We start from the raw sequence: 25,457 nt of genomic DNA, 5'->3' as shown, positions 1-25,457 counted from the left end.
CCTGCATTAGGTTCACTGGTTTACAAACAGATGGAAGCAGAGTCCTTTGTTAATGACCAAGCAGAAGAACTTCTGTAGCCATTTGTGTCCTTGAACCACTCAGTTTAGATTCAGCACTTTTGGTTGTTGTTTTTGGTATGAAGAGTGGTGAAGAGGCTTATCATTCCTAGAGAACATTTTTCTCTAGAGAGGCTGAAGGACGAGGGAAAAGAAAGAAAGAGGAGAGTAGATGTTGTTTTACATAGATGGTAATTTTTCTACAAAGGGCTTTGAAAATCAGTGCAAAGACCTTGAACAGGAGTCTGCAAACACTTAAACACTGGTACAGGGTGGGTGGTGCTGAGAGGATGTGTTCATAGCAATCCATGTTGCTTGACAGCCCAACAGCTCCATCTGGAACTGTATGGAGGCTTTTTGCAGCATGTGGCTTCATGTTTGGATGTCTGTGGTATGCAATCTGAGAGGTTACAAATGTGTGGATTAGCAAGACTACCTCTCTAGGCTCATTTGCCATAGAAATGAGGAAAAAAATAAAATAAAATAAAATAAATTTAAGAATGAGGGATGAACGGAGGATCTTTCACATAATTTTTCGAACATAGATAAACATTAGCAGGATATTATGCATTTTTGCTGAACCCATATAAAGTATTCATTTTGAAAATGGTGTTCACTTAGAGGACACCCACAGGTTTCCAGTAACAGCTAAGGACAGCAGAAAAGATGCAGTGCAAGTCAGCTGCTGATTAGACTTCAGGCTAGCACAAGTGTCACAGCTGGTACATGCTACTTTGTACCAGCTTGTTTTACCTCCCATTGACCTGAGGTTTCAATGAGGTTGCCACTTCAATCCTTTGCAGAAGTGACAGGATTCCCATGACCCTTTTTTCCTTTCTTAAATGAACTAACCAAAGAAAGATATATTGCTTATTTTGACACAGATGCACACTGCCTGGCAGAGGATAGATTTTTGTTTCATTGTTTATTTTTACTTTGCACATACCTCTAGAACTGCAACCTTACTGTCACATTCACATTATATTATTTTCTTTGTATTCACCACTCACAATTTGAATGTGAAAAAGCAAATGTAGTTGGTTTGGTTTTTTGTTGTTTGTTTTTTTTTGTTTTGTTTTGTTTTTTTACATAAATGCAGAAAATATTATTTTAAAAGTTCAGGAGAGCACAGTACTTTCATTCTCTTTTCACTGTAGTTTTTAAAACAATTACCTGTCAGTAAATCCAAACACATACTCTTCTTCCCAGGACTGATTTGATTTGATTATGCCTGTGTCTTAAGATGTCCTGCTGCTTCATGAACCTCAAACTAAGAAAACTTAAACGATGAGGCAAGAAATTAGTGTGTTCTGGCACCAGCCTTCTAGGTGATCTTGGACTGTGCAGAGTTCCTCTTTGCCTTTCACTTCCCCTATTTGTTGCATCTTTGTGATGACTGAAATCTGCTCACAAAGAGTATTTGAGAATGCATTGGAAAGATCAAGATACCATGTACGCTACAGTGAAATGTCCTTTGCAGCTTGTAGTGTCATTAGTTCATAACCACATTACCATTGTTACTAGTATGACTACTATTAATTGTTATCAATCAATATCTTTTTAGCTTGAATTCCTAAATATTGCAGGAGCACAAAACAATCACAATGCTGATGACATGTTTAGCTCATTGTATCCAAATTTCCTAACATTAATATTCAGTTTCCTGAATGACTTTTATGCCCTTTAAACAGCTTCAAGAAAACACAAACTCCTAATCAATACATAGTCTGTATATTTTGTTTTTCTATTGAGGGCAGGAGGACAGATAATTCCTACAGTTTTAGGTAGAACAGAAGACTGTTCTCAGTAAGACTAATTTCTGCAATGGCAATATCATTTCAAATTTATATGAACTTGCCTGGGAACTTTAAAACAAAAGTTAAAGGCTGGATATAAGTAAATGAAGATTAATGTAAGTCCCTCTCACAGAATGAAAATTTTCAATTGAATCAAAAGTATTCAGTTGGATTAAACAAATATGGTTTTATTTGCAGTTTTGTTTTATTTTCTTCATCCCCCTTTTGTGGACATCACATGAATATTATATTACCAGTATTTCTTCCAGTCAGAAACTAAGGCAGGCCTCTACAAATGATTTCACTTTCAGATTGTAACATAGTCGATTTTTAAAATGTAGAAGTCTGTTAGGTAGAACGGCAGTTTCACCTGGGAGAGGTCCTTTGGTTTGCATCACCAGGTAAAGACAAGCTTGTGCAAGACACTGCCGTTGCGACAGAAATTTTATCCTGTTGTACTGCGTGGAGACCACTAGATGGGTGTAAAAAGTAAAAAACAGGATCCAAATAGATCAGCTGGATTTGCCTCGTGCTGTTCCAAGAGAACATCTTTTCTGAAAATATGTATCAAAAAAATTAGTGTTCAGCTCCACATTCAAAGGAAACTGTGAATAGAGAACTTTTTTTTTCAGAAGCCTATGTTTATATTAAAAAGTTCCTGAGATGTTACAGTAGTTATGTCTTATTTAGATCTTTCTGAGAAATTTGCCAACATTTTCAGATATGAAAGCTTGTAGAATTCTAAATCAAAATAAGAGTTATTACAATGAAATCATATAAATTGTTTCTATGTTTATCACGTCTTATTTTTAAGAAACTGGACTTCTGACTTCAAAAGAAGAGAGAATCAGAATGGGGAATTGAAAACTTCCACACCAGTTTTTTGCTCTTTGTTGTTGCATACACTGAAAGAATCAAAAGTTTAAGACATAAAATAGGACAGGCTCTTTAACTTGCCTAAACAGAAATTGCTAAAAGTCAATTGTGCTTACTTCCTATTTATCTTTTCACTCTCAGTAAGTTTTAAGCCACAGCAAGAATTAGAAAGAACAGAGAAACAGAACAACATCTTCATGGAAGTTGTTAGTAAAGAGGACAGGAACTCTTTTTCTTTCATTTTGCAGGTAGTAAGTGGCAATTTAAAGACAGAATTTTACACCATTGCTCTGCAGCAAGCTCTGGGCAGTTTGCATAATGCAAGCAAACTGAAACTGCCTTTGGTGACAGGCATTTGGCACAGACATCACAGAATTTTATACCTTCAAAGAGCTTTGCTGCAACTCCAGAGATGCCAAAGCCCTGAAAAATCAGTGATAATTCAGCAACTTTTGTGTCTGCATTTTGAAAAAATGTTTTAAGGCATTAGTGGATAGTGTTTATTTTTAGAGCCTGACTTATTCAGTGTTTAATGTTGACAAACTTGACATGAGACGAAATTCAGAGTTTTTTCCTTGTTTGGCTATTCATCTTGTTTGCACTTCTTGCCCACTTTTTGTCATCCATGCTCTGTACTAAGATGAGGAAAAAACTGAGTGATTTGTAAACATTCATGGCTGATCTTCTTGTGCTCCTAACACAACAAGTACAAATAAACCCACAAGCAAACTTTAGGAAGATTATTAGAGGTTTGCTTCAGACAATAATAGGACTCTGTGACAAGAACAAGAGAGGTTCTGGGTCCTGATCCTGAATCTTAGCAACACTTCTTTGTTGTTAATGACTGCACAGCTTCTTTGCATGTTGAAAGAAACTGTGGACTTCCTTTTGAGCCCCTAAAAATTGGTTTCCTACTCTCTGCCATGCTGCTAAAAGAAAAAATGTGGAGGCCTGTATATAAAATACAGATTTTAGTTACATAAGGAATAATGGCATCACAATCACTATACCCAAGAGTTTGTAATTAATGCTGAATAAAAAATCTTAGTGTTGGTTTTGCTTAGTACTGAGAATTTAGCACTAATCCTGCAGCATTTTTCGGAGGGGGGGGGGGAGGGGCGGTATTTTCTTTAATTTTTATATGTTTTTTTTTTATTTTTAGAGAAATATGCAATAGTAGGAGAGAGAAGGAAATAAATTTCACCCTAAAATGAAGACCTTACTAGACTTTTTAAGAATGCAAATTGTACTCTTGCTATTCCCCTTTAAGTGTCTTCACACTTTCATCTTGGAAACTACAGGGAGGGAGAGCCAAATTAATTGAACCTCTTGGGGACATCTTATCTTTTAAAGCCATCTTTAGCATTACAGAGGAACAGGCAAGTTCTAGAGGAGCAATTTTTTCCCCCATCAAAGGATTCCATTGTCCTAGTGTCAAGCAATCTCTCCAGCCATCTGTGCTATGACCTACATACACATCTCAATGTCCTCACTTCCAAGAAGTCGTGTCCTGTTTTTTCACCTGGTAGCACAATCTAAATATTACACAAAATAGGTGCATTTGGTGTAGCAGCTGTAATTCACTGAAATTATCAGAGAAGACCTGCCCTGCAGCAACTCCCTTTGAGCAGGATCTAATTTAGAGCAAAGGCAAGGTAATAAAACTATAAGGTTCCAAGGAAGGGGTAAACTACTTATTGTTTGTGCCCCAGGACAGGAGCCCATCTCTGAGGAAGGAGACCTTAGCAACTGGAGAAAGGGAAGGAATGGATGCTGCCTTCAAAAGCAGAATCTGAATCTATTTCTTTGATTGCTTCAGATTTAAATAAGCAGTGGGTCACCACAGCTGATGGAATGCACCATGAATATGGGGGATTGTAGAGAAAGGCCAGAGTATGCCTGTATCTTAGATTACTTGGTAGGTCTTTGTGATTTCACTTGGGCCTTTTTATTGCTTACTAATAAACTAAGCATTAAATTGTGACTACAGCTGACTTTGGTGTCCCTTTTCTTTTGTCAGGCATGGTTCGCCTTAAGTGAGAGATGAAACTTTAGACATTTCTTTATCATAAAGAAATAAGTTGTCTCTAGTCTGCTCCTGCTACAGACTTCCAGAAGATTTTAGATGCTGAATAGGTTAACCTGCAGCATCAGAAAAAAATCAAGTAAAAACCAAGTAAAACTAAATCAGTAGATTTATATAATTGAATACTTGGCTAATTCTTTGTTTGAGACCTTTCAAAATGTTTCCTTACTGACAGTGTCTACCCAGTGATGCAGAAGAGTCCACATCTGGTTATCTCCTTTCTTTCTGTCTTTTCCCCCAAGACTAGTTAAAAAAAAAAAAAACCCAAATCAAAAAACCCAAACCAACAACAAAAAAAAAAAAAACCCTCAGTAAAATGAGGGAAGAAAAACATTTGTACTGATATTTTAAAAGGAATATAATACCAACTCTCTACATTTGAAGAAAAAAGTGTTTATATGTGAATTGATTTTTTTTTCCTTGTAGCAAAATTAAGAAAAACTTTTGCTTTCCATTACTTAAAATATTTCCAGTCAATTGTGACCAAATGATATTAGAAGGAACATATGATTTAAATCTGAATTTTCATGTACCACTGTAGAATTCAAGCCAACTATCTGGTTGTGGCATTGGGTTTCCAGTTCAGCGGTTCAGAAAGCAAGCCCTGTGATTAACTCCATATTTAGAAGTGATGTGGGTAGATTTTCCCGTATCAAAGTTCCAAGCAAAAGAATAAAACATGGCATTTTATGATTTTTTTTTTAGCAGTAGAACTTGGCTTTTTCTCTTGCCATAGCTGTTTTTAGAAATATTTGAGTCTACAAGGCTATTAGGCCCAAAATTATAAGACAGCATTAAAAGCCCAGGAAACAGACAAATGTGTAGGACAAAAGATATGTAGGACAAAAAACAATGAAGCAGACTGGTTTGTAAGAAGTAGTCAGCTCAAACATGTTAACTCTGACTCAAACAAACTCTGACTATCTATTTATCTTCTGTGTCATGTTTTTCTAGCAAGCACCTCAGGAAATCTAATCCCTCAAAACAAACTGCTTCATGTTTTGTTATGAAGTTTCCAAGCAAGGAGTTTCCTGTGAAGACTATTCAATTTCTTTGGTACTTTAGCTTTGAATTGTTTCCTGGTACTCAACTGAAGATGTGCTTTCCAGAATGTCACCTCATTATTCCTAATTATACCTCAGTGGTCTATCCATTTGGCATGAAACTCTTTTTTAAGACACCTATTACATCAACTTGAGTGTTGTGCTCAGCTGTACTGGGATTCCCTTTGTTATTCCTTTTATTTTTTCCTCAGAGAGAATATCATCCCTCACCTGGCAGGTTTCATTCTCTGAACTTGGTATTGAGAGTGAATTTCTTTCTACTAATGTGGTGCTCAAATTGAATGCCAGATTCCAGATCCTATCACATGGATTTGATGTTTTGATGTTTCTTTGAAACTGAAATCATTGTCTTATTTTAGTATAACAATAATTCAAACAAGAACCACAGAGAAATGAAATGAAAAATAATTTCCAAGAAATGTGGTAATCTGTTCATGTTTTTACAAGACTTATGTCACTTTATATGGTTCTTCTGATCTAACAGACCTAAGGGGATTAATATTTCTACTTTTAGATAACAAAAAAGCCACCAAGCCTCTATTTTTATGCTTCTGCTAAAATCTGTGGCAGGTTGAGATCTGAATGAGAAAATCTGCAGAAAATGTTGAAGTATTTTGGGCAATCTGAGAAAAAGAATGTTGAAAAACAGAACCACTTGATCCACACATGAGAAAGACTAGGCAGCAAGCCCTGGGGTGCTTCAAGTACCCCACAAGCCTGCTGGTCCCTGCCACCCCCATATGCCATTGCTGGAGGTAAACTTCAACTGCATTTCTAGGATTGCAGTCTCAGCTGGACTGATGGTTCTCCATTCTATTACTGTCATTATTGGATTGCACTCTCTCTGTCAACATTCACTTAAGTAATTTATTTTTGGGTTTATGATTCTATGTTCCCCAGGGATGGGGAATCCACAACTTTCCTGGGCAACCTGTTCCAGTGCCTCACCACCCTCACAGAAAAGAATTTTTTCCTAATATCTAATCCAAACCTACTTTCTTTCACTGTGAAGCCATTCCCCCTTGTCCTGTGAATTCATATGCTCTTGCAAATGGTCTCTCTCCATCCTTCCAGTAAATTCCCTTAGGGTACTTGAAGACTGCAATTAGGTCACCCCAAAGCCCTCTCTTTTCTGTATATATCTAACTCTCTTGGTATTTCCTAATAGGAGAGGTGCTCCATCCCTCTGATCATCTTTGTGGTCCCCTCTGGATGTGTTCTAGCAGGTCCATGTGTCCTTCCTGTGCTGGGAGCCCAGAGCTGATGCAGCCCTGCAGGTGGGGTCTCAGCAGAGCAGAGCAGAGGAGCAGAATCCCCTCCCTCCCCTGCTGCCCACCCTGCTCTGGATGCAGCCCAGGACACGTGTGGCTCTCTGGGCTGGGAGTGCCCATGGCTGGGGCAGGTCCAGCCTCACAAGTCCTTCTCCCTGGAGCTGTTATTGATCTGTTCATCCCCTCAGGTGTTGCCCTGACCCAAGTCCAGCACCTTGCACTTGGTCTCACTAAATTTCAAAATATTCCCATGCACCCACTTCTTCAGCCTGTTTAGGTTCCTCTGGATGACATAAATAGTGAACTATCTTCAGATCTTTGTTTAAAAAATCACTTTACCTAGTTTATTCAAGTTCAAGAAAAAATGTTTTTCTTTCCAGGGTGAGTTTTGATCCAAATATACCAACTTCTTTTTCTGCACCACTACTTTCTGGGCAGTGTTTGTGGGATACAAAACCAACTTGCACCGAGTGACCATATGGCATGAATTTACTGTAATACACAGTGCCATTAATTTTCTCTTTTTTTAAATGTAGTAGAATAAAATTTCAAAGCATATCAAAATGCTTATTTATCAATTAATAAAAATATGCAAACCATCCACCAAGAATGTTTCCTAACTCTAGTTAAAATGCAGTTTCCCTAAGATATTAGCAGAAGATATGGTTGAGAGCCAAACTTGTGCCAGAGATGGAAAATCCAATACGCTGAAAGAGCTCAGCCTCCTCTTTCTGTGAATCCAGTCAAATGCCATTATCAAAAGCAATTAAATTGCTTATATATTCTTTATGAATTACTGGTGTGATAAAGCAAATGTAGGAAAACAGGGAGTTTCTCAGACCTATAATATTTGAATCAATACCCTACAGTACTGATGAAAACACAGAGTCCATATAACGGGTAAAAATATTCCAAGGGATAACACTAATATGCATTATGAAGTTTCCCAGCAAACCATGTCTTTCTGAAACATCATCATATACAGTCTCAATGGTGATAAAGGCTATGTCACAGAAGATATGGTTACACCTACCCTGTGACTAGTGACAAGGATCTTTTTCAAAGTGTACCTGTGACAGAAGGTGGCAGGACTAAGCATTCATGGTTGCTTCATGCTATTTTCCCATACCAGAAAATACAGCAGAGAATGATAGAACCATAGACTGGTTTGGTTTGGAAGTGACCGAAAAATGATCTCGTTTCAGCCCACCTGCCATGAGCAGGAATACATCTTCCACCAGATCAGGTTTTTTAGATCTCCATCCAGCCTGGCCTTGAACACTTCCAGGGATGGGGCATTCACAACTTTTCTGGGCAACCTGTTCCAGAGGTTTACCATCCGCACAATGAAGAGTTTCTTTCTAACATTTAATCTAAACTTATCCTTCTTCATCTCAAAGCCATTACCTTGTCTCTTGTCACTACATTCTCTCATAAAATGTCTCTCCTGAGTGTTCTTGTAGGCCCCCTTCAGGTACTGGAAGGTGTTCTAAGTCTCCCTTCTCTTCTCCAGGCTGAACAAGCTCAGCTCTCTTAGCCCATCTCCCTAGAAGTGGTGCTCCAGCCCTCTGATCTTCTTAGTAGCCTTCTCTGGACTCATTCAGATAGGCCCACATCCTTCTTAAAAAGAGATCCAGTGAGCCAGGAGGTGTGATCATTATGACAAGAGAACCTGCAATCCTCAGCATCACTTAGTTCATAATTTTTAAATCTTTGCACAACTGACCCTAAGCAACATTTTCTTCAAAAATTGTGCATTGAAGAAAATGGATAAGGGCTGTGGACAGAAAGGTCCAAAGAGAAGAAGCTCTAAAGCCAGATGATAGGGACCTTGCACATAGAAGATTATTTGTTTCACCAGTACAATATGTACACATAAATATCATGAAATCAAGGCCATCTTTAGAGGAGGGTGGACAGGAGACAGCTAGATAAGAAATTGCAGTTGTTTCTTTAGGTATGGTTCTAGATTGCTTATGACAATGAGAGCTCTAGGTAAAGGACACATAATTATATTTGACTGGAAACAAATTTTTTTTTCTGACACCATTGTAGTATTTCTCCCATTGCAATAAATAATTGCTGGGAATTAATCACAAACAAATTCTACTTCCACAAGAATTTGTGTTGGGATGTGTTAATAGTAATTATCATTGAAGGCAAACTATACGTTTTGTAAAGGATGAAAGCTCAAGGTACTAAGACCTTCAAAGTTATAACATTTTTATACTTTTGTTTAACAAAATTGTTTCATCCTTTCCTCTTCAGTTCATTTCAGTTCTTTAAATTCTGGGTATTGGATTTTTGTCTCCACCTCTTCCCCAGATTTCTACGAACAGTATTAAGGTATATGCAGTGTTTTGAGTTCTGGAAGTTCTTTGCCACATCCAAATAACCTTTAGAGGGTAAGAAGTTCAGGAGCTAACCTTGGAAGATTGCTGAGATGAATTATTTTGTGCGTACATACTTAAACTTCTGTTAGACCCTGAGGATATTCACTAAGTGCATGTAATGTCAAATATAATTCATGTCATTAGTCCAAAGCAAATTATAATCTACAATAATGAATCATTTGGGTTTTGTTTTTCCTGATTTTTAGGACATTATTTTAATGTTAAATGTATTATTACAATGCCTAATAGCATTACCTAGGAGGGCTGACTGGTGTTCCACAGTATAGGATTGTGTTTTCTTGTTGCTAAATTACTAAATTCTGTGCTGCAATTTTCTTTCCAAGTTTTTTAAGATGGAAAGAGGGTCAACTGTTGATAGAAGGTGACAAAGAAAATAACATTTTTTCATATTTAAGACATTTTGAGAACTGTTTTGTGAGATACTCTAGTGACTCATATTTTTTTGTATAAAGTAGGGTTTAGCCAAGTGTCTGCAAAATGTTGTGGTTTTTTACTGATTCTGTGAACCTTTTCATAAATTTCAGAAAGTTATAAGTATAAGCTAAGCTAAAGTCTGTCACATCATGTATCAGCACTATTGAAAAAATCTGAAGAGTTTTTTAAAAATCTCCTGGTTTGCCCAGTCTCAGAGGACTCTAAAGAAGAAGCCCCTGTGGGGGGGTTTTGTGTCTTTCACCACAGAAGATCGGTACTGATCAAAGGGCTACAAAGAAGTAAGAGTGATCTTATTATCAGGAACTGGAAACAATTGCTCAAGCTGCAAAGCACCTGATAATGAACCAGTCACTTAAACCAAGTGACTGGTTTATCATGCATCACTAGTTAAGTATTTTTTCCTTCTTGAGGTATCCATATGCTTAAGCCATCAACACTCACAAACACAGACTAACTCAGAACCTCTGAGCAGCTACTGCTCAGGATGGATCAAAGGTCCATCAGATCCACTGCTCTCTCTCTGGGAGTGCTGAAAGTGAATGCCAACGGAAAAAGGCAAGAAAAAGCAAGTAGAAGTGCTACATCTCCTTTGTAACCCAGCCCTTCATCATTTGCCCACTGTTTCATTGAAAAATGCTGTGAATACAAGAGTCATTACATCCTATGGAGATAAAAAAACCAAAGTCCTGGACAACACATATTGAATGTTTGAGTTAGGTAATACTTTCACTTTAATCTCTTTGGCTAAATACCTATTAAGTAAGGATGATGCAATTCCTTCTATCACAAGGGTGAGATGAAAATTAATTTAATCACCTGTGAGAAGCAGTAAAGTGTCATATGGTGAGCAGCACAGAAAAGCTGATGGAAGCACTAGAGCTGCTTTTACAACACATATGAACAGCAGATGGTCAATAAAGCATGTGACCATATAATAAGAAGCAAGAAAATGATAAAATACTGAATATCTCATGAATTGAGTTGCATTTGTTTTGAGTTCTCAGTGAAGTAAAAATAATAAAGAACCACATTGGTAAAGTATAAAATTATTTATGCGCGGGACTAAACAAAAGTTCCAAAGTCAAATGCAATCTTGGCTTTTGTGCTTGACTTTTCAATCATAATAACATCTATATCAGTTTATTGCATTTACATTTGAGCACATGTTGAAGACCCTTGCATTACTACTGCTTATCTCCAGTTTTCTATTTCAGCCTGCTGTAGCACTACCAACAGCTGTTAATGGCAGACTATCAGAAATCTGACTTCAAATGCAGCATTGCAGGTTTGCCTTCTAAAAATTAGCGCATAGATGAAGAACACATTTCATTTTAGTTATAATGCACGTTTGATTAACTTCATCTTCTGCTCATCCTCAAGATCATTGGAACACTTCATTCACAATCTCATTTTCATTAACAACCAATGTAATATATGCATGTTCTCCTCACAATCTCTTGTGCTCCTATATTGTCCGTTTCTACCAGTCACTGTAAGATCATTAATTGAGTAAATGACTATTGGATTCTGAAAGCAAATGTGACAAAGCAAAACTTACAAAGCTATACCTTTAGTGCTTTATGTATTACTAAAACAAAGAAAATATTATGAGGTGTAAAGTTACTATATATATTATACAACTTGCATTTGTTAGAATATCTAAATGAACAAAAGCCTAAAAATGCTCAAGGACTATTAAAAAATTAGCTAGAAATGAGAGAAAAACCTCCAACACTGGTTGCTACAGTCTTCAGATGCCGCACACAGTGCTAAGCTAAGCATCTCTCATCAAAGAAATGAGTCTTTCTCTGTGAAGGAATGTAGTAACAAAAATGCCAGTTTACATTGCTTGTAACAAGGCATCTTTTTCCAGTATTAAATAAACTTACATGCAGATTATATGCAGTTAATTGAAAGAGCAGATGAAAAATATTTTTTTTTAATAAATGTGAGTGAAAACCTGGAGCCAAAGCTGTTAAAAATCACTGTGCATTATCGCAAAACAAATTCTTCTGTGAAATTCTTCTCAAAGAGCAAGACCAAATCATTCCATTAAAATTCAAAACAGCCTAGTGCAATGCAGAAATGTATATCTGTAGATTTATCAAGGCCAGCTAAAAATTTCTCATCAGTTACAGAGTTATCTGTAAGAGCAAACTAATTCCATAGAATAGGTTTCATGCTCCAAATTGAACTATAAATTTGGGAGGGAAGATGATTGCTTTTGACTGGTTTTGTCCATCAACCTCTTCTCTGCTGTATCAACTCATCTGCTGCATTTCTCCACTGGGCAAAATGTGTTGTCTTTTCTCATCCTTTCCACAAGTCCTTCCCTGAACTCCAAAAGAATACATGTTTAAAGTAACAAAATCATTCAAATGTCTGGACAAATCATAACAACTGAACTATAGAGCTTCTTAGGACAAAATGTAAACATGATGTATGTTTACAAATAGAAAAAAAAATCAAAAGCATGAGAGCATTTTTTGCATAATGAAATTTCCTGTTACCAGGAAAAATTGTGCATGATTAACTTGACTTAGTGCAAAAAAAGAGTTGTCAGGCAACTAGATTCCAAAACTCTATTTTCTTGATCCTGATGTCATTACTAAAACTGGGATAGGACACGCCATAATTGCTGGCGCCAAGGAGGTGATTATATCACTCAGGAAACATTACAAAATGCACAATCCAAGAGAGCAAGGAGAAAGTCCACTATCTCTCATCAGTCCCTACAGATGAAAAAATGTCAATGTAACATTGTTGCTTTTGGAACAACTTCTTCAACTATTTTGCCCTGACATCTTGTTACTTCATCCTGTGATGTGCTCCCAGGGGAATCAACAATTTAGCCAAATGAGAGCTACTCTTCGAGCAGTGCTTTTCAGCAGAGCTCAGCCGAGGTACCCAGGCGCTGCCCCGCTGCCCAGGCAGGGCATGGTGATGTGCCCTCCCAGCTGGCACCACGGTGAGCGCGCCATCCATCGCCTGCCTGACCCACCCTCTGTCCCAAAACTCACAGACAGACTTGGGCTCTCAACAGAAACCTTCAGCAGACGGGAATGGGGGCCCAGGCAGCTGAAGGAGGGACAAACTATCAGGATATCCTTTGTTACATTTGTTTCTTTTGTGGGAATAAAGTAGAATAAGAGGATACAAAAACCTGTTCTCTCCCTGGTGAGTCATCCTGACTGAATAGTTTTATCCTCTTCTGTGCTTACATTTCTCTACCTGAAAAATGGGAACTTTGTAAAGAGCCAGGAGTTCTTTTCTTTTAAGGTTAAGTGAACCTTAAAAACAAGCAAAACAAAACAAATTAAAACCTACATACTATCTAAAATTAATACTAATTCATTTTAGTAGTGGGAGTTTCAATTTGGTAGTAGGAGTTTAGGAGTAGTAACAAAAGAAGTATCAGCAACACTGTTTTTTAAGGATGTATCAAAAGCAGATAAAAGTGAGGAAATGAGAAATTTAGAAAAATTACTGCTTTTCCTCATATAAAACCTGTGAAGGAATAGGAAGTATAGAAGGCTAGCTTATTTACTTGTTTTGGTACATGTTCTTTTCAAGATCCCCTCCATAAAAATGCAGCAGAAGGAGATATTAGAACAGGTAGTTCTGTAACATTTCCATGTAAAAGAAGGGAATAATGGAGAAAAAAAAATATAAGGAAAGAAAAGACAGCAAAATAAACCACCAGCAAACAAAAAAACACCCTTCACCAAAAATTTATTATAAGAAATTTTATTTTAAAAATACAAGGAAACAAAGAAGAAAATCTTTCTCACTTCAGATGAGAAGCTGATTAAATTTTTTTAAATGTGGTTTTTATTTTTTTTAGCTCCACCATGTGGTAGTTCTATAAGATAAAGAAAACCATTCTGAATTCTACTTTCAGACAGAATTAAATGGTTTGTTTGGTTTTGTTCAGTTTTGGGTATTTTTTCCACATAGCAACAGAAAGGACTAAATAAATTAAAAAAAAAAAAAGTTAAATGGACAATTAATGCACCAGATAAAACATTACTGAGGTGTAAAGGAGAAAAAACTGTCAGTAGCTAAATATGTGTTTAAAATATGCTACTATAAAGCACTGCCAGGACAGCACATGGGCAAAGTATTCCTCCTGGGAATTTTGTAGTTTTGCGTTAAGGAAGCCTCATCAGTACATATCTTCCCACACTATTCTTTTTTTACCCCTCCTAGCCATGGCTTTTTGCCCACAGAGCTTTTTGTCTATCCATGAGAAACACAGACTATTAAAAAAGACAGCAGGTTTGTGTACTATTTTCCTCTGAAATTTTCCAGTGATTCTTAATAGTTAAAGCAATGGAAACAGAAAAAAAAATATATCTGACTTCTCCAATGCATGAATGAAGTAGAATTCAATAAATACAGTTTTTGCTAATGAACTTCAGTATCAACATAGAAGTGCAATTTAGTAAGAATATACATGGACTTGTACAATTTAAGGGACAGCATGTTTGAAAAATTAAATGTTTGGTTAAAACTAAATAAATTCCTCAATGAGTATTTAAAGAAGCAAGGTAAGGCAGAGAATTTTTGCTTATAGTTCAAATATTAAAGTTCATGCCATTCCCTGGCATGTGAGAAGGTGAAATATACAATTATTGGAATATCTGTATCATTTAAATCTTTAAGAACTATTACTCAGTAATGTTTGTGATTGTGTCTATATTCTATCCTTTATGGGAAGCTGGATTTAATTTATTGCCAAGCACCTGCAATAAAAAATATTGCACAACACCTCATTCCACAAAGCTAAATTTCAGGAAATGGGTCCTTTAATTTACCATCAATGAATACAGTGTCTGAGGTTAATTTAACATCAAATGAACTAGAAAGTAACTCTGAAACCAGATGCTGGTTCTGAGCCACACAGAGATAGCAAGGTCAAAGAGTTTCAGAAGTCTGCTCTCAAAATCATTATTCACAAGTATTTTTATGGTAAAATCACTAACAAGATTCACGCACTTAAAAAAGAGAAGGAGCAGGCAAAAAGGGGAATGGACTGGACATGTGTGGAAAAGGGAGAAGAAGCAATAAAGGATCCTTTAAGCAAGTCTTATTTCCCTTTTAGGAAAGATCTATCTTCAGCAAACAAAATTGTATTTATCAATACTTCATATTAAAGATTCAAGAAAAAGCATGTGTTAGTGACCAAAAGTACATTCCGAGCTGATAGCCCTTAGATTTTCTTCTTTAGATAAAATCTGAACTGGAATTTCAATTATTATCACAATATTATTGTTTTATTTAGGTGGTCTCTTCTGAGGATTTTTGAAAGCATCTGGAAAGTTCTTGAAAACTAAGTCTTCACTTTTTGATTCTAGATTTCCAGTTGCCAACAAGTATTTAAACAAAAATAAAATCTTATTTTGAAGTAAAAGCCCAAATATTACCATGCTCAATACCTCAAATAGAAAAAAGGAAAAATTGAGGAGGCAGAGAGAGCAGCTGGCCTATCTGAATGTTAAAAAAGATACAGTGTTTTGCTTTCAGTTACAATGAATCATACAGAACTTCTATTTCTAGTACCAGGAACCAATAAGAACATAACTACTGGTTAGGAAATCAATCAATTTTAGGTGATGAAGCAAAACATTCTGAGGAGCTACTGGAAACTGAAAAATGAATGCTTCTCATCCATCTAAACCCATGCAATGATACATATGCCATACTAACAGCATGAATACAAAGCAATATTTTACTTTTGAAAAAAATAATTGTAAGAAAGCTATAAATGTGCAATATCAGTAACAAAGTCATATGGTCATCTTACTAACATGGGGAGAAACTGTGGGGGATGGAAGTCTTTCTGTGGTGGAAAAGCTGTTTGGACAAGATGAAAAGCTGTGATGGCTTTACAAAATGTCATTTCCTAGTTATTCATTTCCAGCCTTTTTCAAGAATGGATATTCCAAGGAGAAAAATACATTGCTTCACAGCTGTGAACATCCTGCTTGCCAAAAATGCAAATGTAATTACTATCTGTGAATCAAAGAAAAACTGTGGCACTGCTGATAAATATAAGGCCTAAACCCTGCCATGTTAATCTCATCCCTGGAAGTCTTCAGGGATGTGCTGGATGGGGCTGTCAGTAACCTGACCTAGCAGAGGAAAGGTGCCTCTGACCATGACAAGGAGGCTACAGACAGATGATCTTTAAGGTCCCTTCCAACACAAACCATTTTGAGGTTCTATGGCCTTATGAGAATGCAGATATCTACAGGTGAAATTCAGGAAGGACTCTCTGTGAATGCTTGTAACAAGAACATTAGTTACAAACTGAGTGATAGAAGGATCACAGTTGTGAGAAAAAATCCTTTTAATAGGCAATCGTGGTATTTGAGTTGCCACAAATGCAAAGAGTTTATGAAGGCTGACACCACCACTAGGGTTTCAAAGAGTGGTTCCTAATGTTTTCCCAGCTCACGTCTCTGACCCTTAAAGAATGGAAAACATATGTCAGCAATTAAGTCAGTAATCATAGTGTTACCAAGCATAAAAACAGTGCCTGTGCCAATATCAACTGAGTCACTTAATATGTTTTCTCAAATGTCCTGGACTCTACGTGGCACCAAACCTAAACAGTCATTTTGGTCATACTGAAACCTAGGCAAGAATAGATCTTTCCTTAACAGCATGGAGTTCAGAGCAGATGGTGCTGAGGTGACTATCCTGTCTTGACTAATGTCAAAAGGGACATTAAAACAAAAACAAAAACAGAGATTAGCTTGGCCAGTGTTCCCTAGAGGATAAATCAAAAAACAAGCTTTTGCAGACTAGGCTGCGAAGGGCACAGCTTCAATATCACTGAGCCAGCCAGCATCATTTTCCAGCTCATTAAATGAAGGGCATCTGAACAGTTTGCTTCAAAACTGACACAGAATAGGTTGAACTTTTGAAAAGTAATTAATTATGCAATGTTAGTGCCTACCACTGATGATCAGCAAATTTAGACCATTGGCTTTGATTCCTGTATTCTCTTCTCACACCTTTCAAAAATATTCTAACTTTTAGAAGACCCCTTATGCTGTGTATATTTTCCCTTACTCTAATTGCCCCACACACACACAGCCTGTGTCAATTACTCCTTGATTCTTGACAGATTTCCTCTATATGCGGGTAAAAATGAATGGTTATTATCACCAGGATTTCCTGCAATAACTGGTAACAGTGTTAACAGCCGGGTACACAGCTTTACTGTCTTTGAGTTCTAAATCAGAGATTTCTTTCTATTGTGAAATATATTCTGAACTGTTAGCAACTAAAGGCAGACAAAACTATCAAATCAGGATTTAAATATACTAAAGAGAGGGAGAAGGTAACAATCTACTCAGCTTTTTGGACACTGACTGTCTTCTAGAGCTAATAGAGTAGTTATAGAAATGGGCGCTGAGCAGCAATACTGAAACTTTGGAGGTATTGGGATACTTACAATGCAGGTTTCAGTGTATCCCGAAATATTACATTTCAAATTTTTAAAGTCTGTGTTTTAAAGCACAAGAAAAGAACTGAGAGTTATGAAAGGATATGCTATGAAAGGAAAGACAGAGCCAAAATGTTCCCTATCCAAGAAACAAACCAAAGAACAGCCAGAGTGACTTGACCAGAATGTTTTTTCCCTTATCACAGGAAAGGCACACATCTACTATCTCATTATCTTATTTATGCAGAGGTTTATACTGCAGAATAAAGGCAGAAAAGAAGTCAAAGAAACATCATTTTTATTCAATCTGGACAGAAACTAAACACAATAGTTCCTGACACAAACCCGATTCTCCTTTCAGCCCTGTTCTGTTGACAGAACACAATCAGGACTGGTTTGACATTTTCAGAATCTCTGAAAAATTAAATTGTGAAACAGTGAGTATTAAAGGGTAAATAAACCCAAAGAAATTTATAAAAGGATGGAACAAGAGAAAGAATATGAGCCAGGAATGAAAAGCTATCAAAATCCAATTGTCTGCTGCTGTAAATAAGCATTTACTTAATTTATAGTGTAGATTTTTTTTCCATTTAAATGAACAGTTGTTCTCATGTAAACAAGATGCCAGGACTGAGCAGAGTATATTTGAAACTGCAACCTGTATTATATGAATTATTTCATGTCCAGGTTGAATGACATGGAAGAGATAAAAAGAATAGTAGGAAACCAAATTATTTTAGTTTATATATTTTTATTTCAGAATTCAGTACTATTTTAACACTAAAGTAATGTAAAATTGATGATTACATAAAGAACACATGAAACTCATTTGGAAGCCTTAACATCTCCACAAATGCTCCTTTCAACCAACTGCCTACTGCAAATTAGTTTCAGACCATGCTTTACAGAAGCATGCTCAAATGGAATGGTGTTTATACATTTTTAATTGCTTTCACATCAATGAAAGTTATTTGAAGAAAACTTGTGCAACAGTGAAAGTAGGTGGGAAAAGGGTCTTCAGTCTCCAGCATCAGCAAGTAATACCTTCAGGGGCTTAGTTCAATTTACAGCCAGTAAGAACATGGTGGGTTTTTCCCCCTTTCCACTACTGAATTTCTCAGGGTAACTCTGTGTGTTTGGTAGCCAAAATTAGTATGCAAGGATTGCAATAAGAGACTAATGTGGCCTCTGCCACTAAAAAACATCTGCTGATGAGTATAACCAGAACATCTACCAGCTGAGGTACTGATGTTACTGCTATTCTTTCGTGACCTGACATTTTCATTTGTCATAGCAAATATGTTCCATTCTACCCTTATTGGGTCTGTCAGAGGAAGCTTAAATAGGAGTCTCACACTCTTACTGCAAGCACAGGCCTGCTGACTTTTAAATGTTCATCTTTACTTAATCATATTTCTCTCCACAAAATGGGGCTATAGCTGCCAACAGTTTTTATGCAATTTCAGATTTAACAGATTAAAAATTATTAAAAACTGTACACAAGAATGGGACAAAATCTATCTAGCATCTGTGAAACAGCATTTCAGTGTATCAAATGTCCTTCCTCTGTATTTCATTTTTCCTGTCTACACTTCAACACTAACAGATAAAAGCATTATCACACCATCTTTATGCAAAACGTGCAAAGTAAATATACATATTAATCAAGAACAAGAAGTAAATACACCCCAAAAAATCTCTTTTTTGGCCTTTTTTTCCCAAGGCAATACTTGAAAGAAAAAAAACAGGTTTTTTTAAGATCACACAGAGAAAATTAATAGCACAGGTTTGGTCAGATGTCTAAACTTGAAGGTCAGCCTCCCCAGAAGTCCCTGGGGAGAGAGCTCAGAGGAAATCTGGGAGCACCTGTCTGTGTTAGGATTTCATTTCTGATTTTCTGAACAGTCCTCTGGACTTATATGAATTCCCATGTTGACTATGCAAGCATAGGTGGATGGATTGTCTTAAAATTGTAAGATTTTAAAAGCAACAGATATTTTCCTCACCTTTTAATTTGTGAAATTTACAATATTTTCTACAATCATTAAATCTTTAATTTTTAAATGTGAGAGCTGAGAATGTTGTGTGACTATTACAATTGAGTGTATAAAAATTACTCAAGCTATACTAAGGGAGAACACAATAGAAGATTGATGAAAGAAAGATTTTTATGAGAGTAAAATATTTGACTGGAATAAAAGTTAGAATCAGGAAAAGAAAAAAGGTATTTATGCATAGGGATTAATTCAGACACCTCAGGATAGCATGCAATGAAATCAGCAAGACTAAATACTAGTAAGATCAAGAGGTTTACTTATGGAAGTGTGATGCACTTCACTTGGTCTCATAGAACATCAGGAATGCAGACTTTATCACACTGTGGCTTCTCACAATAAATGTGAAGATATACAACTTGTCAGAGTAAATAAAATTTTTTGTTCACTGGATACACCTGGAAAATACACAGATACAAGCTAGGAAAGTGTAAATTATACCATATAATACAGATGATATATTTCAAGTAGATATGCACATTTCTACAAAAGGACATTTGACCAACTTTCCAGGCATCATACATCTACGGTGCAAATATACTAAAAGAATTAAACTTATTTGAAAATATCTGTGTTCATGATACAGCAATAAGGGTGTCAAACAAACAGGAGATGTTGAACTAGGAAGGATGGAAGCTGCAGTACCACAATTGCTCAGTTTTACACATAAAAAATACCTATTTTATATCTGGAAGTTTTGAAGGCTAAAATTGAAACCAGTATTTTTTTCATTAAGTGAAGTTAACAGTATGAAAAGAACAGTTTTCTGGCAGTTTTACCTTGCAAAGGTAAATTTTAATGGCATTCAAATGGCAAAGGCTGTTTCTAACTCAGCTGGAAACTCGGACAGAAAATGTGCAGATGGGTGGAAGTAAAAGTAAACCAGTTACAGTGTCAGGACACAATAATAAGGCATATATAGAGGGCTAGGACAAAAGAAAAATAGATGTTGGTTAAGTCAAGGAAAGACCTCATATCAAATGAAAGCACAGCTCATGAGCTTAAAACTACTAAATGTGGAAACATCTGAAACAATAAAGATGATTATGAATATAAAGCTCTGAGAAGAAGATGATCTTTTATATAACTGATCTTGTGTAGGGGACTCTTCAGGGCAGCAGCACCCAAGGAGCTTTCATAGTGACTGGCTGTTCACTTCTCAACATACATCTCTCGAAGGAAGTTCCCCCAAGTGCTTGCTGCAGGCTGCCCTGATGTGTGTGGGGGTGGGTGCTGGCAGCAGCTCTGGGATGCAGTACAACACCAGGGGGAATCAGTCACTGGGCTTCCACAGAGATTGGCACAGTGTCAGAGGGTTAACTGCCCTTGTTACAGCATCATCCCACCAGCTCCCAGGGCACTACAGCAAGCACCAACATGCAACTCTTTACCAGGTTTTGTACTGTAGGAATGTAGCATTTGGGTCCTTTTTTTGAAACTTGTTTCGGGTACACAGCATAGAGAGATTTTTTCAGTAGGTTATTATATAACTGCATATGGGAAGTTCTTCAAAATTCAGATGACAAACTGATATAACTACCCCAAAATTGAAACTTAAAAAAAAACAACACAAAAAAGTTTACAATCATTAAAAGAAATTTAAGGATAAACTATAAATTTCAGAAATACTGAAAATTTTTTTCATAAAAATAAATTCCTTTTTTTCTACTCTAAGATAAATTTTTATTCAAATAGCTTATTCGAATAATTATTTTAAATTACTAAATTGAAACAAAGCAAAATGAAGCTAGAATGAATTTTTTAAAATTGATCTGTGCTGGATTTATTTTGAGAGATCTGTCAAAGAAAAAGGAAATTTTTAATGTTTCTGAAGCAATCATCTTTCTTTTTTTTAATGCTTAACACTTTGATAGAAGGGAAAAAGTATTTCTTAAATAACTATAGAGAGAATTATTTTTTAATTAGTGTGTGCAGTTTTGAGCGTGTTAGTATTTGAGTGTATTTATAAAGGCATCAAAAGATGCTATTGTAAACCTTGCAAATGAAATAGTGAAGCAACAAATTTAAGTCATCAGTTTTTCTCTGTGCCTCTCAAATCCTTGAAGATGAGGTCAGATAAAAAAATCTGTTTCTGCCATTTAGCTTCTGAAACTGTTCTGTCATTTTGTACATTATAGATCTGAAGAGCTTTCATGATTTTTGATGAAAGCAAAAATATTTAAAAGGTCGTATAATATCATACTATGAACCTATAAGTAATTAATGCCCCCATCTTCACTGTATCAGCAATGGTACCAAATAAAGGAGCGCAGAAATCTACTTCTCGTTGTGTAATGTGACCTAAGAAAAACGTTCTAGTGCACATTAGTCTGAATTAGAAACCACCATAGCTGAACTCTGATAGGAATCCCAATAATGAGATTAAGTAATTTGTGTTGTCATTGGAATTATGACATCACTGCTTAGTGATTTCATGGTTGTGAATTGACCTCACTTTACTGCAAGGTTCTTTCAATACTATATTTAGCCTAAGCAGTTGGTTTATTCTTGCTGTTGTGTTCTAATACTTCCTATTCCATACTGGACTTCCCTTATGTTATGTGAATCATCCCCTTATAATATAAGATAATAGTAAAACTACTAAATATTAAAGCATGTATTCAGCATAAGCTAAATTAGTTGCATCAGAAATAATTAATCTGGCTATATATGCATACTGCAGGTGTCCACACACAAGTTAGATTTCATGTATAAGTATTACATTTTGTTGAGTGTTGCTTAGGCTGATAAAATCACTGACATCAAGAGTACCTCTTTTTCTGAGAGGCAGGCATCTAAAATATGTCACAGTCACGTCATACCCTGAGAGCAAGTATTTCTTTCCACCAAGAGGTTACTAGACCAGGTATGACAAAAATCTGTCTAGATGAGCTGAATCCCACCTGCTATGCTTTACACTATAATTGTGCTTCTTAGAATACAAGGTAGAAGAAAGATAACCCTTCCATGTGGAATTAGATGCAAACAACTGGTTCAGACATGGTGTAATGGAAGGCAAGGGAGAAGACTTCCATCATGGTATCTCAACATTGATCAAGGTTGGGACTCCCTTCTATCCTCACTCGAGCCAGCTGTAAATGGGCATTTGGTCATTCAGCTGAGATGTCAAGTGAGTTCCCCATGGAACTTGCTGTCCTCTCCCTTATTTCACACTAGGGACAGACACCCAAGCGTCACACCTTCACTTTATGGTTGTTAGATTTGAGCAGAGCTTTGTCCACAAGCTGATAACATACCAGATGTGATCAAGGAGAAGGTGTGAGAACTGTGCTCTAAAGACAAGATTATATTTTCAGAAAAATTGAAAGTGAATTGTTAATACACATAAATGAGTGGCAGAGAACTAAATTGTTCTAACACAACTAAATGGTTGTGTATGGTAGAGAAAGAATTTCACATGAGTTAATCTGGATGTAGCTTGAAAGAAAGTATTTTGGAGGAACTACCTTTCTTTGTGGGAGTCACGCTTTGCAGTTTGTTCTCTTCTGCATGATTTGCAATGTTCATTTATTTAAAAAACCCCCACATTTGTTATTTCAATAAGGAATTCTTCTCATATTAATGTTAAAGTAACTGGATTTTATGATGGCAACTCCAATTCTTCTGCTCTACAAAAATACAGAGATGGGAACATGCCAAAAAATTGACTAAAAAAAACAGTAAAAATAATTTAAAAATATAGCTCAACCTGAAATGGCAGTAAAAAAAAGCTAACAGCATGCTGGACATCAACAAAGGTGCTGTGAAAAAAAAAACAGGTATAATTTTACCATTGTGTGAGAAGGTTGGTGTGCTCTCATCTTGGGTAATGCCTGCCTTGGTCTCTGTATTTCAAGGACACAGCAGTCTTTGAGGAAATACAATGAATGGGACCTAAAATGATCAAGGGATGGGGAAATAGCCTGTTTAGAAAATTTTAAGAAGGCTACAACTTTTCCATGTCTACAAGAAAAGGCTGAGGAGGTTGTAACTGCACATCACAGAATCATGAAGCTGTTGGATAAGTGAATGCAGACTCTTTCATGAAATGCTGCGATGACAGAACTCATCTTAAAGCACACTAAAGAAAGTCCCTTTCCTACACAGGTGAAAGGCTGTCAGAAGGCTGTAGGGGAAGACAGTTTATCAGCAAATTCAGAAAAGAGATTAGGCTAATCTGCAGGCAAACAGGTACATAGACAATCTGAAAAAGGTAAGACCAGGGTGAACCCTGTAACATCCCTAATACAACACCAGTAAATGCTGGGCAACATAATGGACTGCAGAAACTGGACTGGGACTCAGGTGGGACAGGCATTCAGGTATTCCTGTTGTTACAAGTGATCACAGAATACTAGGTTAGGAAGACTATTGGCCAGGCCCATTAGGACATGTCTCATTCTGTTAGAAAATAGACTACTTGATAACTTCAAAATCCACCCCAACTTTGTTGACAAAACTGCAATTTTTCCCTTTCATTTTGCAAAAATAACACTTTTTAACATATCCCACTTTGGAAAATAGTGTCATGCTGACGTTGTAGACTTCCTCACTAGCACTGAACAATAAACAAAAGCATATATACCACCTTGAATTTCTATGGTTATCTAGATTTGAGGCTTATACTGCTTACGAAAGCCTATTTTTCTTAATGAAGTCACCTTTGAAGTCCATCAGAGTCAGACTTCACGTAGGAAAGACTATATCTATAGCTTGCAGGCTTTCCTCAACTTTCAGAAATCCCACAATTTTACATATGATACTTGTACTTCGATCCCTACATACGAGTTTGAATGGTGTGCAGCTTGCATTGAACTTTCCCAGTGTGCTCTATTCAATACCTTCAACTACTGAAAGTGCAATCGGATATTATGTAAAGTCCCAACCCTCTTTTGTTTAAGAGCAGTTTTATAAGATATGCCAACAAGGGGCAAGTAATACCAACAATGCCTCACAGACAATCATAATACTCTAGAGGAAAACAAATTCACCCAACAGAGAAATAAAAAGCCTTAACCCTTAAGCAGCCAAGTGATATGAATGCTATTAATATTGTTCACAGTTACATTTACCTATGTAAACATTCTCTGTCCTGTAGACAAAGATTCCTTCAAGGAGTGTCCTGGTTTTGGGGTTGATCTCACCAGCAGTGGGATTCCCATCCTGGAAGTCAGCAGCTAACTGTACATACATGTCTGTATTTAATAACCTTGACATATATGACTCATTCAGTGTCACTTATTGAATATATTCATCATCTTTGTAATGGCAATAGGCTTGCTAGCACCAAGGGATTTACCAAGGAACTGAATTGTTTTGGGATGGCCAGCTCCAAAGCAGTGTGATGTGGCCACAGCTTCCTCCTGTCAGACAGGGCTACCAAAAGACTGGGTCACACTTATTCCAGAGTTGTACTTCATGGTACCTTTAAGTCAGGAAAGTAGTGCACCTACCTGAGGTCAGCTGAATGTCAGCTTATATGTTTGTACTAGCTCTTCTGCCCCAGAAACAATGCCATTCATTGATGTTATGCCACAAGAATTTTGCTGTCTCCATTCACTAAAATTTTACTTAGCATTCCTCTTGTGATCCACATATTAAAGGTCAGAGAAAGTTTATACAAGAGATCAGATTTGCCCCACTTATCTATAAATATGTCATAGACTGAGAAATCCATATTTGGCAACATCTTTCAGTAATTTCCATTATATTGCAGACAAGAAATATCACTCACTTCTAGAGCTAAGTAAGAACAGATGCATTGTTTTACATAATACCACAGGCTGAATTGTTGAAGATCTCTGGTCTCTGGGTCACTAGACAGGCTGTGCCCTTTGCAGATCAATATATCCTAAATTCCAAACCCAGAAAAGCCTGAACTGGTCAATGTTACAAAAGCAAAATAAAACCCAGTAATGCCAACACACAAAGTAAATGTGTAGCTATCT

At 36.5% G+C, this 25,457-nt stretch overlaps 1 protein-coding gene across 2 annotated transcripts in view; it reads right to left on the bottom strand.

The window, feature by feature from the left end:
- The window catches only part of PDE4D (phosphodiesterase 4D), a 350,395-nt gene that overhangs the window by 95,083 nt on the left and 229,855 nt on the right, over positions 1-25,457 (bottom strand). The gene's annotated exons all lie outside the window — the stretch shown is intronic.

The sequence above is a fragment of the Molothrus aeneus genome, chromosome Z, assembly GCF_037042795.1.
Source record: "Molothrus aeneus isolate 106 chromosome Z, BPBGC_Maene_1.0, whole genome shotgun sequence".
Classification (NCBI taxonomy): domain Eukaryota; kingdom Metazoa; phylum Chordata; class Aves; order Passeriformes; family Icteridae; genus Molothrus; species Molothrus aeneus.
This window is presented reverse-complemented; position numbering and strand designations above follow the sequence as displayed.